Genomic DNA, 12905 nt, shown 5'->3' on the forward strand with positions numbered 1-12905 from the left:
AATAGCCAAGTTTAAAACTTTAGCAAAACAAATCGAAGAGAGACAAACTCAACAGAGTTTGATAATCCCACTATATAAAATGGACTAATTTTGGATGTTATAAAGGATGCCACATGGGCAAAATATTCTCAACCACTCATTGTGCCAAGTCACTGACGGATTGGGCTTAAAAAAAAACCCATGAAATACGATCGGGCTTCGTTTGCGCTTACTTAATCTACGCCTCCGTGATTTTGCGTGTGGGCCAGCTAATTCATTTTCCTCGCAGCCCAGCCCATTATAACAGATGAGTTTTTGCTCACTCCTAAAGCTGTCCACATAGGCAAAGTGGGTCCCACAAAGAAAAATGAGTCTGCGTTTTGCATTTTCGATTTCGCGTGTATTGATTTACGAAATGGGTTGATTCACTGACTCTGAAGTGTGTTTTTGGACAAAGTGGCCCAGTAAAATCAGAATAAACAATTACAACGAAAGCCACTTCTCTTCGTAGTCTTCCTCTTCGATGTAGATTAGGGTTTCAATCTGTTCAGTCTCCTGTGAGAAATCGAAAGCCGCTTCCGAGATTAACTTAACATCAAGAATAACGACGATCTCATGAGCATTATCCTCCACCTACGATACAAGATGAGAGAAGGTAACGATATTGGTACCCTAACACCAGCTTTCTATTTCATCATCATATCGTCAACGGTTACACAAATGTCGTCAAAGCGCTAACGGAGATCTATTTCTTAATTTGCTTTCATTTTTGGGCAGAGCTTTTGACTGGAAACCAGAGAAACAAGAGCTTCCAATTGCTCAGACTGTTTTTTATGTGATTTATGGAAAACTTACGTATTCAGATGCTAGAACAAACTATTCCCTTAATGCTATTAAATTCTTAAAAAACACTTACTCTTTCGCTCATTCAAAGATTTCTATTACAAACTTTTATAGCAGGCAGCACCATGAGAAACTGTTCTTTGATATGGATCCAAACGTGATCGGTTCAACGAGCTTAAATCCAAAAATAGTGGGAGGTAGGCATGTTGACTCCCTGTTGTATGATATTTCATCTTCGGAGAACCCAACCTCAAGGACCCATTTCTATTTTGATAGCGAGAGTAACATAGGGTAAGGTCTGAGGTGTTTGCTTTGCTTTGCATTCTTTTTTAATTTTCAGTTTGTATTAATTGTACTTATACACGGTTTTTCTCAGTTTCCAGGGGAGTGAAGATGGGTCCGCCTCAACTGCTACAAAATATGGAGGGGTGAAGAAGATTGTATCATTAACACTGTGAGAGCTGAATTCTTATGTAATCATTTCACCACCACAAGTTAGCCTCGAACTTAAAACCTCCAGCTTACTCTCTTGCAACTACCCTCTTACAAACCCAAACACTTGCAGGCTGCAGAGTTCTTGTGCACTGCGAAAGTTGACAGCATTGAAAAAGCAAATGGGTGGTGCTACTTCTCATAATCTAAATGCTCCCGGAAACTTTAGCGTAGTTTCTCATCGCTTACATGCACAGCCTGTCATGATGCAAACATTGTAGTTATTGTTAGGTAATCCAGGTTGTACAAAGTTTTAGACGTGCTTTAAAACTTCTGAGAAGGAAACAAATGCACCTAATCCCTAACAAATCTTATCTATCTTCGATGACTAGGTGCCAGGTTGAGATGGTAACAGATCACTCGAACTCTGTTCTGTTTGTGGTTTGGACGCTGAGATGAACAAGCTTACCGAAGTCCCTGCCTCATCACTGTCTCAGGACATGGTAACACCCACCAAATGACCTTTGTTATCTGTTTTTAGATTTAATAAAATGGGATGATCATTTAATAAATACTCAATCTCAAACAGGGCGCCGGAGTGGAAGACCCAGAGAGCATAGCCTACCACAATGCGTTGAAGATATCGTAGTGAGGAACTTAACATTCCAGCTGAAGCTTTCGGAGTTTAATTTCTCAGGAAAGCAGTTATTCACCAAGTAGTCATTCACCGTATCCCGCATTTTTTGTCGCAACCAACGTCCACCCCTCCCGCAGCACAAGTAAGCTGACTCCATTCATACTTACATTTCACCACTCCTTGCATTAATGCCTTATGTTTCCAATGATCTCTCCAGTGAGGTTATGATAACCCTGACGATGAGATGCCATGAGCTGGAGCTGTGAAAAAAAAAGATTCATCCCAACGTTGAAAGCAGTTTAGCTGTCAACAGCAGTGACCCCAGTAATTGTCATGGTGGAAGGCCACCCAGGAGGAAATACTGAACTAAACGATATCCATGCTTTATCTGACATGTCTCCCGAAGAGTTTCAAGAGGCAGATGGTGTGGAGTGTGCGCACTTCGAAGAAACCTCGCAATGGGTAAGCTTCAGATTATTGGAGGCCAATACACTATTGCTGACTCACAGCTGTTTTGGTAGCACGTTTTTTTTTAGTATTTCATGTATTCAATAAGTATGCATGGAGCTATCTAGATCGATGTAAGCATTTTTGTATTAACAAAAGTATAGGTTGACTCACTTCTCCCATGTTTTAAAGTTGATTGGATTTTGTTTTAAAGGTTTGCTTCCCATCCAAGGAATGAAGTGTCCTCCACTGTTAAATAGGGTTACAGCAGGTGAGGTTAGACAGATGAATATATTGAAACAACTTATCTCATATTATTTTTTGCTTTTTGCTTTTCAACACAATTGTAATTTGTATTAACTAATCAAGCCATGGATGTATTTGACATGTAATGAGTTTAACCATGTAGCTGAATCGATGATTTCTAACCATAAAGTTTTTGAGGGTCCAACATATAGTTTAAGTGTCTAAGTGGGATTTTAACAAATGTTATAAAGCCTTTCTTCCGAAAAAATCAGTATGCTAGAAACAAGATAATGAAGATAAAATTATAAAATTATAAAATTATATACTTTTTTTTGAACGGCATATCAAATCATATACATGCACTAAGAAATCAACAAATTTATGTTTTGGATAATACATTCACGAAAAATAAGGTCAAAAACTTCAAATTCAACAAAAAAGATTAGAACAAAACAAACAAACAAAAAACCTCAGTAACAAACAAAATGTAACTCTAGGTGGATGCTGGTTAATTTACGTAACTAAATACCATCCCATACAACACACTTACACACATGCCAACAGCCCTTCGTTTACAACCCTCACCCCGTCCCCCTTCACAAACAACACACCAACATCTCGCTAATGATGCCCGGAACTACAACCCTTTGCATATACAAATTTCTGCAAAGCAACACCACAATTATAACAACCTCATTACTAAAAGGGTCTACTCCTTATAAGTGGAGAAACAACTGCATACATAATTCATCATCACACCTCAATCCTATTACAATACAAAGTTTGAAAAATCAATGATCAAAGCACAATGTAAACTTCACAAATACGGCATCACTTGCAGACATATAGAACAACAACTCCGTTCCACGACCCCGCGCTTGCGCGGGGGCTCCGCCCCTAGTGCATCTACACTAGAAAAAGAGAACAATCTCACTTTAATCTCTTCAAACGACTTTTGATGAACCAACTTGTGAATGCGGCTTTAAATACAAGTCCATAACCTCGAATTTCATTAAAATGAATCTCGCTGCATCTACCGGTTCCAAAATACCTTCGCACAAGAGTGCAAGACGGTTAGGATAAAGATCTTCTTCTTCGAAATTGTATCTCAAAAAAAGGACCTTTCTCGAAGAGATGAATTTTTGATGGAAGTGTTCTTTCTTCAAAGGAAGAATAGGGTTAAATTGATCTCTCTTGGTCCCAAAGGTTGATTAGATGTTTCCATCCATGACAAAATCTGTGGGATTAAGTGTAGAGCGCTTAAAGTGGATTTTTTCCATGAACCACCGAGACACATATTGCTGGAAAAGAAAGGATTGATGGTCTCCACGTTGACTGATTTCAAACGGTACGTCTACGTCTCTCTGGTTGGCCCTCCTCTTTCCTCTCTAAGCATGAAACCCAAAGAAGTCTCGATCAAATAACCAACTCGCCGAATGTGAAACTGCATCGCTTGAGTTGTGACTCGTGTACACATAAGATTATACATATATAGTCAATCACATCTCCGTTGGTACCATATAAGCGGCTGTAACTCGTTCTGGCCTTATGCAAGTTAGCATCCTCAATCAACATATAGTATTGGCCACAAGTCAACAAATAGTATTAAACTTCTTTTTTTTTTCATTTGAGAAAAGGTTAACTAGCGACTAGAATAGGTTCCATTAACTCTTTAGCTTCTTCACCTCCCACAGCTGTGAGCTTTCTCAGACAGCATAACAGAAGGAGGTCCTCTGCTTCCACCTCCAACATAAAATATGGAAGGGTACGTACTTGTCAAGGGCTGCCATTGAGTTCCAGTTGTGAACAAACGCAACATGCTCACGAAGGTCACATGCCCATCCCCAGCTCTTTAGGATGATCAATGCCGAGTTGACATACTCAAACCAAAACGTAAAGAAGATCGAGGCATTAAAGACGATCATAAAGTCACCTGATGCTCGATCGTGTGGTCGTTATGACTTATGATCCATCTCCCAAGGTCTATAAAACGAGTACCTGGAACAAGAAAAAGGGATCCGAATTATTCCATATCAAACCTATACTCCAAATACCCTTGTCTCTTTAGAGTTTGTACTTTCTCAGATTATAAATAAAACAGACATTTTTCCTACAAAATCGACACTAGACATTTGATTTATTAGTTACCTTTTTAACATGTCAAGTAAACTCTAACCCTAATTTCTGAGTTGGATTTTAAGATCCATCACTTCTCGAGATCAGTTAGAAGAGAATGCTTCCATGTTTCTGCATTTGAATAGTGAATTTCATTTCAAGTATTAGTGCTGGTCTCTTCTTCAAGCGATTTCCCCCAAAAAGATATCTTCGGAGTTATTATTTAGTTGTAGTGAATTTTTATTTGTAAAATCATATTTTAAGACATTTTTAAGTAGTATAAAACTTCAGCTAGAGCTTGAGGTGTTTATTTTTATTTTTTATAAATAAATTTTTATTTGTATTAGTTATAATATATATTTTAAAATTTACCCGTTCAAATAATTGTTTAATATGACATTTCGAAACACAATAATTTTATTGTTTATATTGAATAATTTTTATTTTATCCTGTAAATCATCAATTTTATGATAGAATATAACATGTATATCCGAACAAATGTATTTTTATTTTTGTATGGATCAAAATTTTATGATAATATATAATATTTTTTTATATACTATTTATGGATTAAAAGTTTATGATAATGTATAGTAAAATTTGTTGTATATACTATATATTATGTATATATGGAATTAGTAAAGTAGTTAGTTAACGTATTAACTATTTCTAAACACACATATATAATATTAATTATTGTTGCCAAATTTTTTTAGTTATAATTTGATTTTGGAAATACATTAAAGAAGAAAAGACAAAGAATCATAAAAGTTAAATTAATTAATAACTTCAGTGGCATGTCGTTGTAAATTAGTCGAAAATTAAGGGGTATTTTATTTTTGTACTTCTCTTTTATATATATGTTAAATTAGAAGTTACAAATAAAATAAAATGAAGTTTAATTTTTTTTAATTTCAATTATTTCTAATATATTTTGGTCATTTTACACAATTTAAGGTAAATTTTATGGGGTTTCGTATAAAATAATTTAATCAAATGGTATTTTGTTTTCGTGTGTATTTATAGATATAAAATATTTAAAATCAAACCAACACAAAATCAAATAGAAAGAATCTAAAATTGTACCAACATCATACCAAAACTCTTTGAATATAGGTATCTATATAGGTCCAAAACTCACATATATGAAAAAAGCCATATCCAATAATTCCCAAACCTGACCTAAAACTCGAATGTCCATACCAACACATGGGAACACAACATGTCCCAATTGGTTGAACATTTAATTTTGAAGAAATGCATGATCTCGATGTTGCAGTCCTTGTCAGCTGTATAGAGAATGTAATTTGTTTTTGAATAAACAAATATTACTTATTAAAAATAAAATAAAAGATTATCTAAAATATGGAAACAACAATATACATAATCATTTAATAAACACATTTTATTATTTTTGCTACATACTGTAGCACTTTATTTATACAACGTATGGGATTTTATTTACAAATAAAAATAATCAACTTACATAAATATTGTTATAACATTTAGGAAAACATATTTAGTCGATGGTAGTCCAACGAAGCACAGGTCCTAGTGGGTCACTAGGATTTCTTCTGAAATAAATTGCATCATGTCTGGCACACCATTCACGGTATTGACCACATTTATTCGACCTTGTGCCTGCTCGAAATGCTTCAAGATGATGAAACTGTTTTATTCGAGGACGAGGATTATGTGGATCGACCGGAAGCTGGTAAAAGAGATTACAAATATACGTTGTTCTTTCTTTAGCCGAGACGAATCGAAAAATATGAGAACGGTCGGGTTGTATATTTATTTGTCCATGAGAAATGGCTGGGTTCCAGGATTGACAAGTGACATGAAAAATAGTACGGTTACCGATTTCGTTCTTGAATACTACACGACTTTCTGCGCAAGCTTCACTCAATCCAAAACATATAGTAATAACAAACAGAAACACTATGAAATTATTCATTTTTTTTTGTGAGATATAATTTTTGAAGTAATGAAATTATCTATCTGTTGTATTTATAAATTTTTGTGTGGAAAGCGTTTGCCTTAATTTTTAGTTAATCTATTAATGGCGTTAGCTAAATTTGAAAACAAAATATGAACCAAGTAAAATAATTGGTCACAATAGATTTTAGTCAGATTAATGTCGAAAGTATGGTTATCCGAAAACAATAAAACTAAATAAATTAATTTAGAAATTATAAGTTACCACAAGATAAAAGAAACCAAAAATTTAAAATATGTGGAATGCGATTACTGTTAACAATATTGATAACTAACAAGTTCAACTACATGTAACGTTTGCCAAATATCAACCAATATCTTTATAAAATGTTAGTTGTAGTAAACTAAATAACGTGGTGCCAAATATCAACCAATATCTTTTTTGAAAGTCATCACGCAGCTAACTCTCTCCTCGTAAAAGTGCGATTAGGCGATAAGGCTTCGGAAACCTAATCTCCGCCGTCGGTCGGCACCACGCCGTTCCGGCGAGAACCCTCCTCCCCTATCCTTCTGCTCTCTCTTTTCTAATGCCTCCTAAGAAGAAACGTCGTAACGCTCTCGGGGCTCCACCAATATGGCTCGCCTTCAAGGTGCTTCTAAGCCCCCTGCCTCTGTTCGTACTCTGAAGAAATCGTCGTCTCTCGCCGGTGCTTTGTGCGCTGCCGCTGCAATTACCACCGAGGTGGTAGAGATGGCTGATTCTCCAGTGAAGGGATCTCCTGCCGAGGCTAACCTATCTGGATCTGATTGTGGTACTTCTTCGACGCAGGTCTCATTGACTTCAGGTATCTCAGTTCCGGCACCTCCGGTTTCTGAGCGAGTTATTACTTCCACTTCCGGTGAGGAGGTTAGAGCTAGAGTGGCTCCAGCTGGTGTTTCTACTCAGTTTGAAGCTGTTGGCGGGTCAAAGGTTCCCTCAGTCTCAAATTTGCCAGAGGTTAAAAGCTATGCAAGTCTCCTTAAAGCTTCGGCTCAATTGGAGGAGTTGGCTTCGCCAACAGAGCACGTCTCGGGTGTCCCCTTCGTGTTTATACCCGATGAAAATATCGTGGCTGCTAAGGAAGAGTTTCGTGATTTCATCTACGCAAGATTTCACGGTGATTACCCATCGATGGGCCGTATCATTGGTGTAGTCAACGCAATTTGGGCGCGAGCTGGGCCAAGAATTTTTGTCCACAATATAGGAGATGGTGCTTTCCTTCTCAAGGTCACTAATGCGAAAACCAGGGAATCTATGTTAGCTAGGACCTGTTGGAATGTAGCAGGTTATCCTATGTTTGTGGCTCCCTGGTCCCCGAATTTACTCCAGAAGAGGCTCATATCACAAGTGCGGTGGTACCGGTGGAACTCAGGAATGTCCCTTATCTCCTCTTCAACAAGGAGAGTTTAAGCAGGATTGCTACTGCGGTGGGGAAACCTATCTCTCTAGCACCTGAAACAGAGAGGAAGGAAAATTTTCAAGTGGCTAAGCTGTATGTCAGGGTGGATCTTACTAAGTCTCTGCCTAGTAAGATTATCTCTGGTTTCTCAAATAGCAAGGAAAATGAGATTTCAATCAGCTATCCTTGGTTGCCATTAAAGTGTGAAGGGTGTGGAAAATTTGGTCACCAGCGTGATGAATGCAGGCTGTTTAAGTCTTCCGCTTCATCTCGTCAACGATCTGCTAGTCCTCTGGGTGCTGGTAAAAATGTCAGAAACAGATCCAAACATGGAAGAACTAGACAACTTCCGCGGACGATTACTCAACAATTGTCTGCTGGGACTGAGAGGACATCTGAGCTAGAGGAGGGTGAGATTCCTCAGTCTTCTGTAACAGACAATAGCCATTATATTAATACTGTGGACGCTAATAGCAAAGCTGCAGTAGAGATTGGGAATTCAGTGGAGGTTCCGGAAACTCCTAGCTTTTCTGACAACGCTCTAATAGTACAGCATGAATCCAGTGTCGAGAGAACTTCACCGCAGGATGAGACAGCTACTGGTGGTAGGGACACAACAGTAGAAGAAGCTCCTTTCTTCCTTGTAGGCGGAAGGAAGAGTGGCCGCAAGATCACACACCCCATATAATAATAATTATCTACGTATTTTGCATGGAACGTCAGACGACTCAATAGTGACAGATGCCACGATATGGTAAAACGCTGGATTAACATCCATAGACCTCTCTTCGGTGTTTTTTTGGAGACGCATATCCGGAGAAATAATGAGGCTTGTATTTTGAATGCAATCCCTAGAGGTTGGAAATATTTTGGAAACTACGAGCATCACGAAGCGGGTCGGATCGTAGTCGTTTGGGATCCGTCAGTGTCAGTATTTGTATATAAGGCTTCGAAGCAAGCAGTAACTTGTGGTATCTATATTATGGCGGAGAATATAAATATCACCGTCACTTTTGTTTATGGCCTGAATGTTGTGGCAGAACGTGAGGCTTTGTGGGAGGAGGTTGTTGTCATTCATGATACGCAAGCATTGAGCGGTAATCCCTGGGCCGTGTTAGGGGATTTTAATCAAATTATCAGGCTACAACACCATTCTGGTTACCCTTCTCAAGTTGTGGACTCAGCTGGAATGGATGATATGAATTATGCTCTCCAGGAGGCTGAGCTCTTTGAGGCACAATGCAAGGGTACGTGGTGGAACAATGACGACGCTGATCCGGTGTCCAAGCGTATCGATCACGTTCTCATCAATCAAGCTTGGGCTTCTCTGTTTCCTGATGCTTATGCAGAATTCTTTGAGCCGGGCCAATCTGACCATGCTCCCTGTATTGTTAGACTGCCCTCTCTGAGGCGAAGAGGTCCTAAACCCTTTAAGTTCTATCATCATGTTGTCGATCACCCTGAGTATAATTCGTTAGTTGCTGCAGCTTGGAACCCCGGATCGATTGTGGGCTCTGATCAGTTCAAACTGGTGAGATCTCTGAAATTACTGAAGAAGGAGCTGAGAGGTATCAATAGGAGAAACTACAGTGGTATCTCTGAGAGGGTAAAGGAGCAGTCAGCAAAAGTGGCTTCACTCCAGCGTGTGGTTCTTATGTCGCCAGACCCTGCTACAGCCGCGGAAGAACATTGTGAAAGAAGGAAACTGAATCTGTTACTAAATGCTGAGCAAAAGTTCTTTTGACAGAGATCAAGAGTTCGGTGGGCAGATGTGGGTGATAGGAACATTGGATTCTATCATAAAACCGTTATCCAACACAACTCGAACAATCATATACACTATCTTCAAGACGAGGATGACCGTTTCTTGGGTACCATCTATGAGATAAAAACCCATGCTGCTGCCTACTTCCAGAACATTCTCGGTGAAACTGTCATGCATGAGTCTCCTATCTCCGTGCAATCGCTTGGAGAGGTCTTGTCTTTCAGATGCTCAGAGCTGCAATTTGCTTATTTGAGAAGAGAGGTTTCAGCGGTTGAGATAATAGGCACAATCAAGTCAATGCCTATGAACAAAAGTTCCGGGCCTGACGGGTACTCAATCGAATTTCTTCGGGCTTCATGGGACACGGTTGGAACTGACTTTATCTCTGCCATCTCGGAGTTCTTCCGCAACGGCCGGCTTCTTAAGGACTTGAACACAACTACCATTTGTCTCATTCCCAAGATGGATGCAGCTTGTAGATATTGGGTGATTTCAGACCTATAAGCTGCTGTAACTTGATTTATAAGGTGATTACTAAGATCTTCCTGCAATCTTGTATCAGCAGAAATCAAGCAGCGTTTCTTAAGGGTAGGAACTTGGGCGAAAACGTCCTACTGGCATCAGAGCTTATAAGGAAATACAACTCAGCATCTTGCCCTAGGAGCTGTATGCTTAAGGTTGATATAAGGAAAGCGTTTGACACCATATCCTGGGACTTTGTGCTGAAGCTGCTTGACACCCAGAATTTTCCTCCTATATTCGTAACTTGGATAAGGGAGTGTATTACTACACCGAGGTTCTCAGTGGCGATCAACGGCGAGCTAGCGGGTTTCTTTCCCGGAAAAAGGGTTTGCGCCAAGGTGATTCTATATCTCCCTATCTTTTCATCTTGGCTATGGAGGTTCTATCTAGTCTGCTGGAAAAGGCGGTTGAAGCTGGTGACATAAGACTGCACCCTTTGTGTGATGATCCGCGTATCACACACTTGTTGTTCGCAGATGATTTGCTCATCTTTACAGATGGTTCGAACCACTCTCTAAGGGGAGTAAGGAAGGTACTAGCGGAGTTTAAGTTGTGATCGGGGTTAGACATGAATGCGGCAAAGTCAGAAATCTTTTTTGGAGGGTTCAATTCCATAGAAGCCTCTGTTATCAGCGATCTCTCCGGGTTTAAGATTGGCACATTTCCGACCAGGTTTCTAGGCCTCCCTTTGAACCCTAGTAGGATCAGTATGGCTACTCTACAGCCTTTTATTGAGAAAATAACCTCGAAGCTCAACTCATGGACTGTTAAATCCCTGTCCTTTGCGGGTAAGGTAATACTAGTTGCATCGGGGGTGTATGGGATGGTAAATTTTAAGAGCTCAGTGTTTGCTTTGCCTAAGAGATTCTACGAGAAAGTGGACTCCCTTTGCTCGGGCTTCTTGTGGAAAAATAGTACTTCCTCTGCCGCAGGGGCTAGAGTTAGTTGGGCCAGCATCTGCAAGCCAAAGAAGGAGGGAGGACTTGGTATTAGAAGACTGGAGGAGTTCCAAAAGGTTTTTGAGCTAAAAAGAGTTTGGAACTTCTTTTCAGGGTCAGGGTCATTATGGGTGGCTTGCCTCCACTCTAAAGTGTTTGGAAGACAGAGTTTTTTGGGTTACAGCTGATGCACAGAGGTTCTCCCCTACTGTTAGGAGTTTGTTGAGAACAAAGGAAGCAGCTGCTGAGTTTTTAAGGTGTAGTATCGGAGATGGAAAAACGGCCAGATTCTGGCATGATTACTGGACAGATCTAGGTCCCCTAATAGATGGTTTTGGACAGCGTGGACCTAGGAAACTCCGGATTGCTGAGGACGCGGCGGTTAGTGATGCAGTGTGCGATGAAGAGTGGCGGCTTCCACCAGCTAGATCGGAAGAGGCTGTATCTCTTCACATTGTACTCACAACAATGGCACCTCCTTCTACACAGTGAGGAAAAGATAGGTTCCTCTGGCGGAACGGTGCAGGCCATTATGTACCTAAATTCTCTTCTAAGGCAACATGGCACTCTATCAGAGAAAGGGCCTTAGAAGTTTCTTGGTCAAGTCTGATTTGGTTTAAGGAGGAGATTCCTAGGTGTTCGTTTGTTTCTTGGATGGCAATCCTTTGCAGGCTACCCATAAGGGACCGTTTAGCATCTTGGGGTATGTCAGTCCCATTGCACTGTGTGTTATGCGGCTCTGGTCTGGAATCACATGATCACCTTTTCTTCCACTGTCCATTCTCTACTGCAATCTGGACACACTACTGCAGTAGCTCAAATCTACCGATTCCGTCATCTATTATATCGGTTGGGGATCTATTGTCTCTGCAACAAGTTGTTGATTCATATGGACTGCCGGTAGTGTTAAAGCTTCTACTGCAGAGTATTGTTTATTGTGTTTGGCGAGAGCGGAACTCCAGGATTTTTGCAGGCACATCAATCTCCGAAGCAGCTGTGGTTAAGCAGGTAGACCGTCTCCTAAGGGATCTTCTCATCTCCTTCCCGTCTTTGTCTAGCAGTCACCACTCACTACTGCAGGTTTACTTCTCCCTCAATCATCCCCCTTAGCTTCTCTTTATTTCTGCTCTTTGTTTTGTAATTTCCTCCTCTTCTTGTAATAAGTGGCTTGCCACAACTCTTGTAAAACAAAAAAACCTTGGTATAAATCTTAACATTTGCACCCAAAAAAAAAACTAAATAAAACAAACTTATTCAATCACACATTTTAGTTTCAGAGCCACTAATTACTTTTCTTCATCTGTTTGATTATAATTTGTGTTGGTCTATGTCTTCTCCTTGGAAAGACAGGTGAAAGTAAAGGTTCACTAATCACTCTCCTCAGAGTTTCTTAAGTAGCAAATGTGAAAATGATACTTACAAAACCTCATTTGCAAAGCCACCCAAAAGATTATGGATACTCTCTGGTTCTTGATAATTTAGGCTTCCACTAAATGGGTTATATAGAAACAGTTCAGTTGTTTGGTTGTTGGTGAATCTCTAAAGAAACGAGGAGCAAACTGTTTGGTGAGGCGGTTGAGGCTAATACAATAACATATGATGA

General features: G+C 39.6%; 1 long non-coding RNA gene across 6 annotated transcripts; it reads left to right on the top strand.

The window, feature by feature from the left end:
- Nucleotides 1-385: 385 nt before the first annotated feature.
- LOC125602019 lies at nt 386-2789 on the top strand. Of its 6 annotated transcripts, none has more exons than XR_007334557.1 (8): nt 386-634; nt 757-1113; nt 1199-1316; nt 1388-1545; nt 1647-1757; nt 1844-2033; nt 2109-2353; nt 2553-2789. It is a non-coding gene; the product is annotated as an uncharacterized LOC125602019 (long non-coding RNA). The 6 variants fall into 6 exon arrangements; XR_007334559.1 differs by lacking the exon at nt 2553-2789 and having other exon boundaries at nt 757-834; nt 937-1113; nt 2109-2551; XR_007334556.1 differs by lacking the exon at nt 2553-2789 and having other exon boundaries at nt 757-1118; nt 2109-2551.
- The last annotated feature ends 10116 nt before the right edge of the window (nt 2790-12905 follow it).

This window comes from Brassica napus, unplaced genomic scaffold (assembly GCF_020379485.1).
Source record: "Brassica napus cultivar Da-Ae unplaced genomic scaffold, Da-Ae ScsIHWf_2718;HRSCAF=3482, whole genome shotgun sequence".
NCBI classification, from domain to species: domain Eukaryota; kingdom Viridiplantae; phylum Streptophyta; class Magnoliopsida; order Brassicales; family Brassicaceae; genus Brassica; species Brassica napus.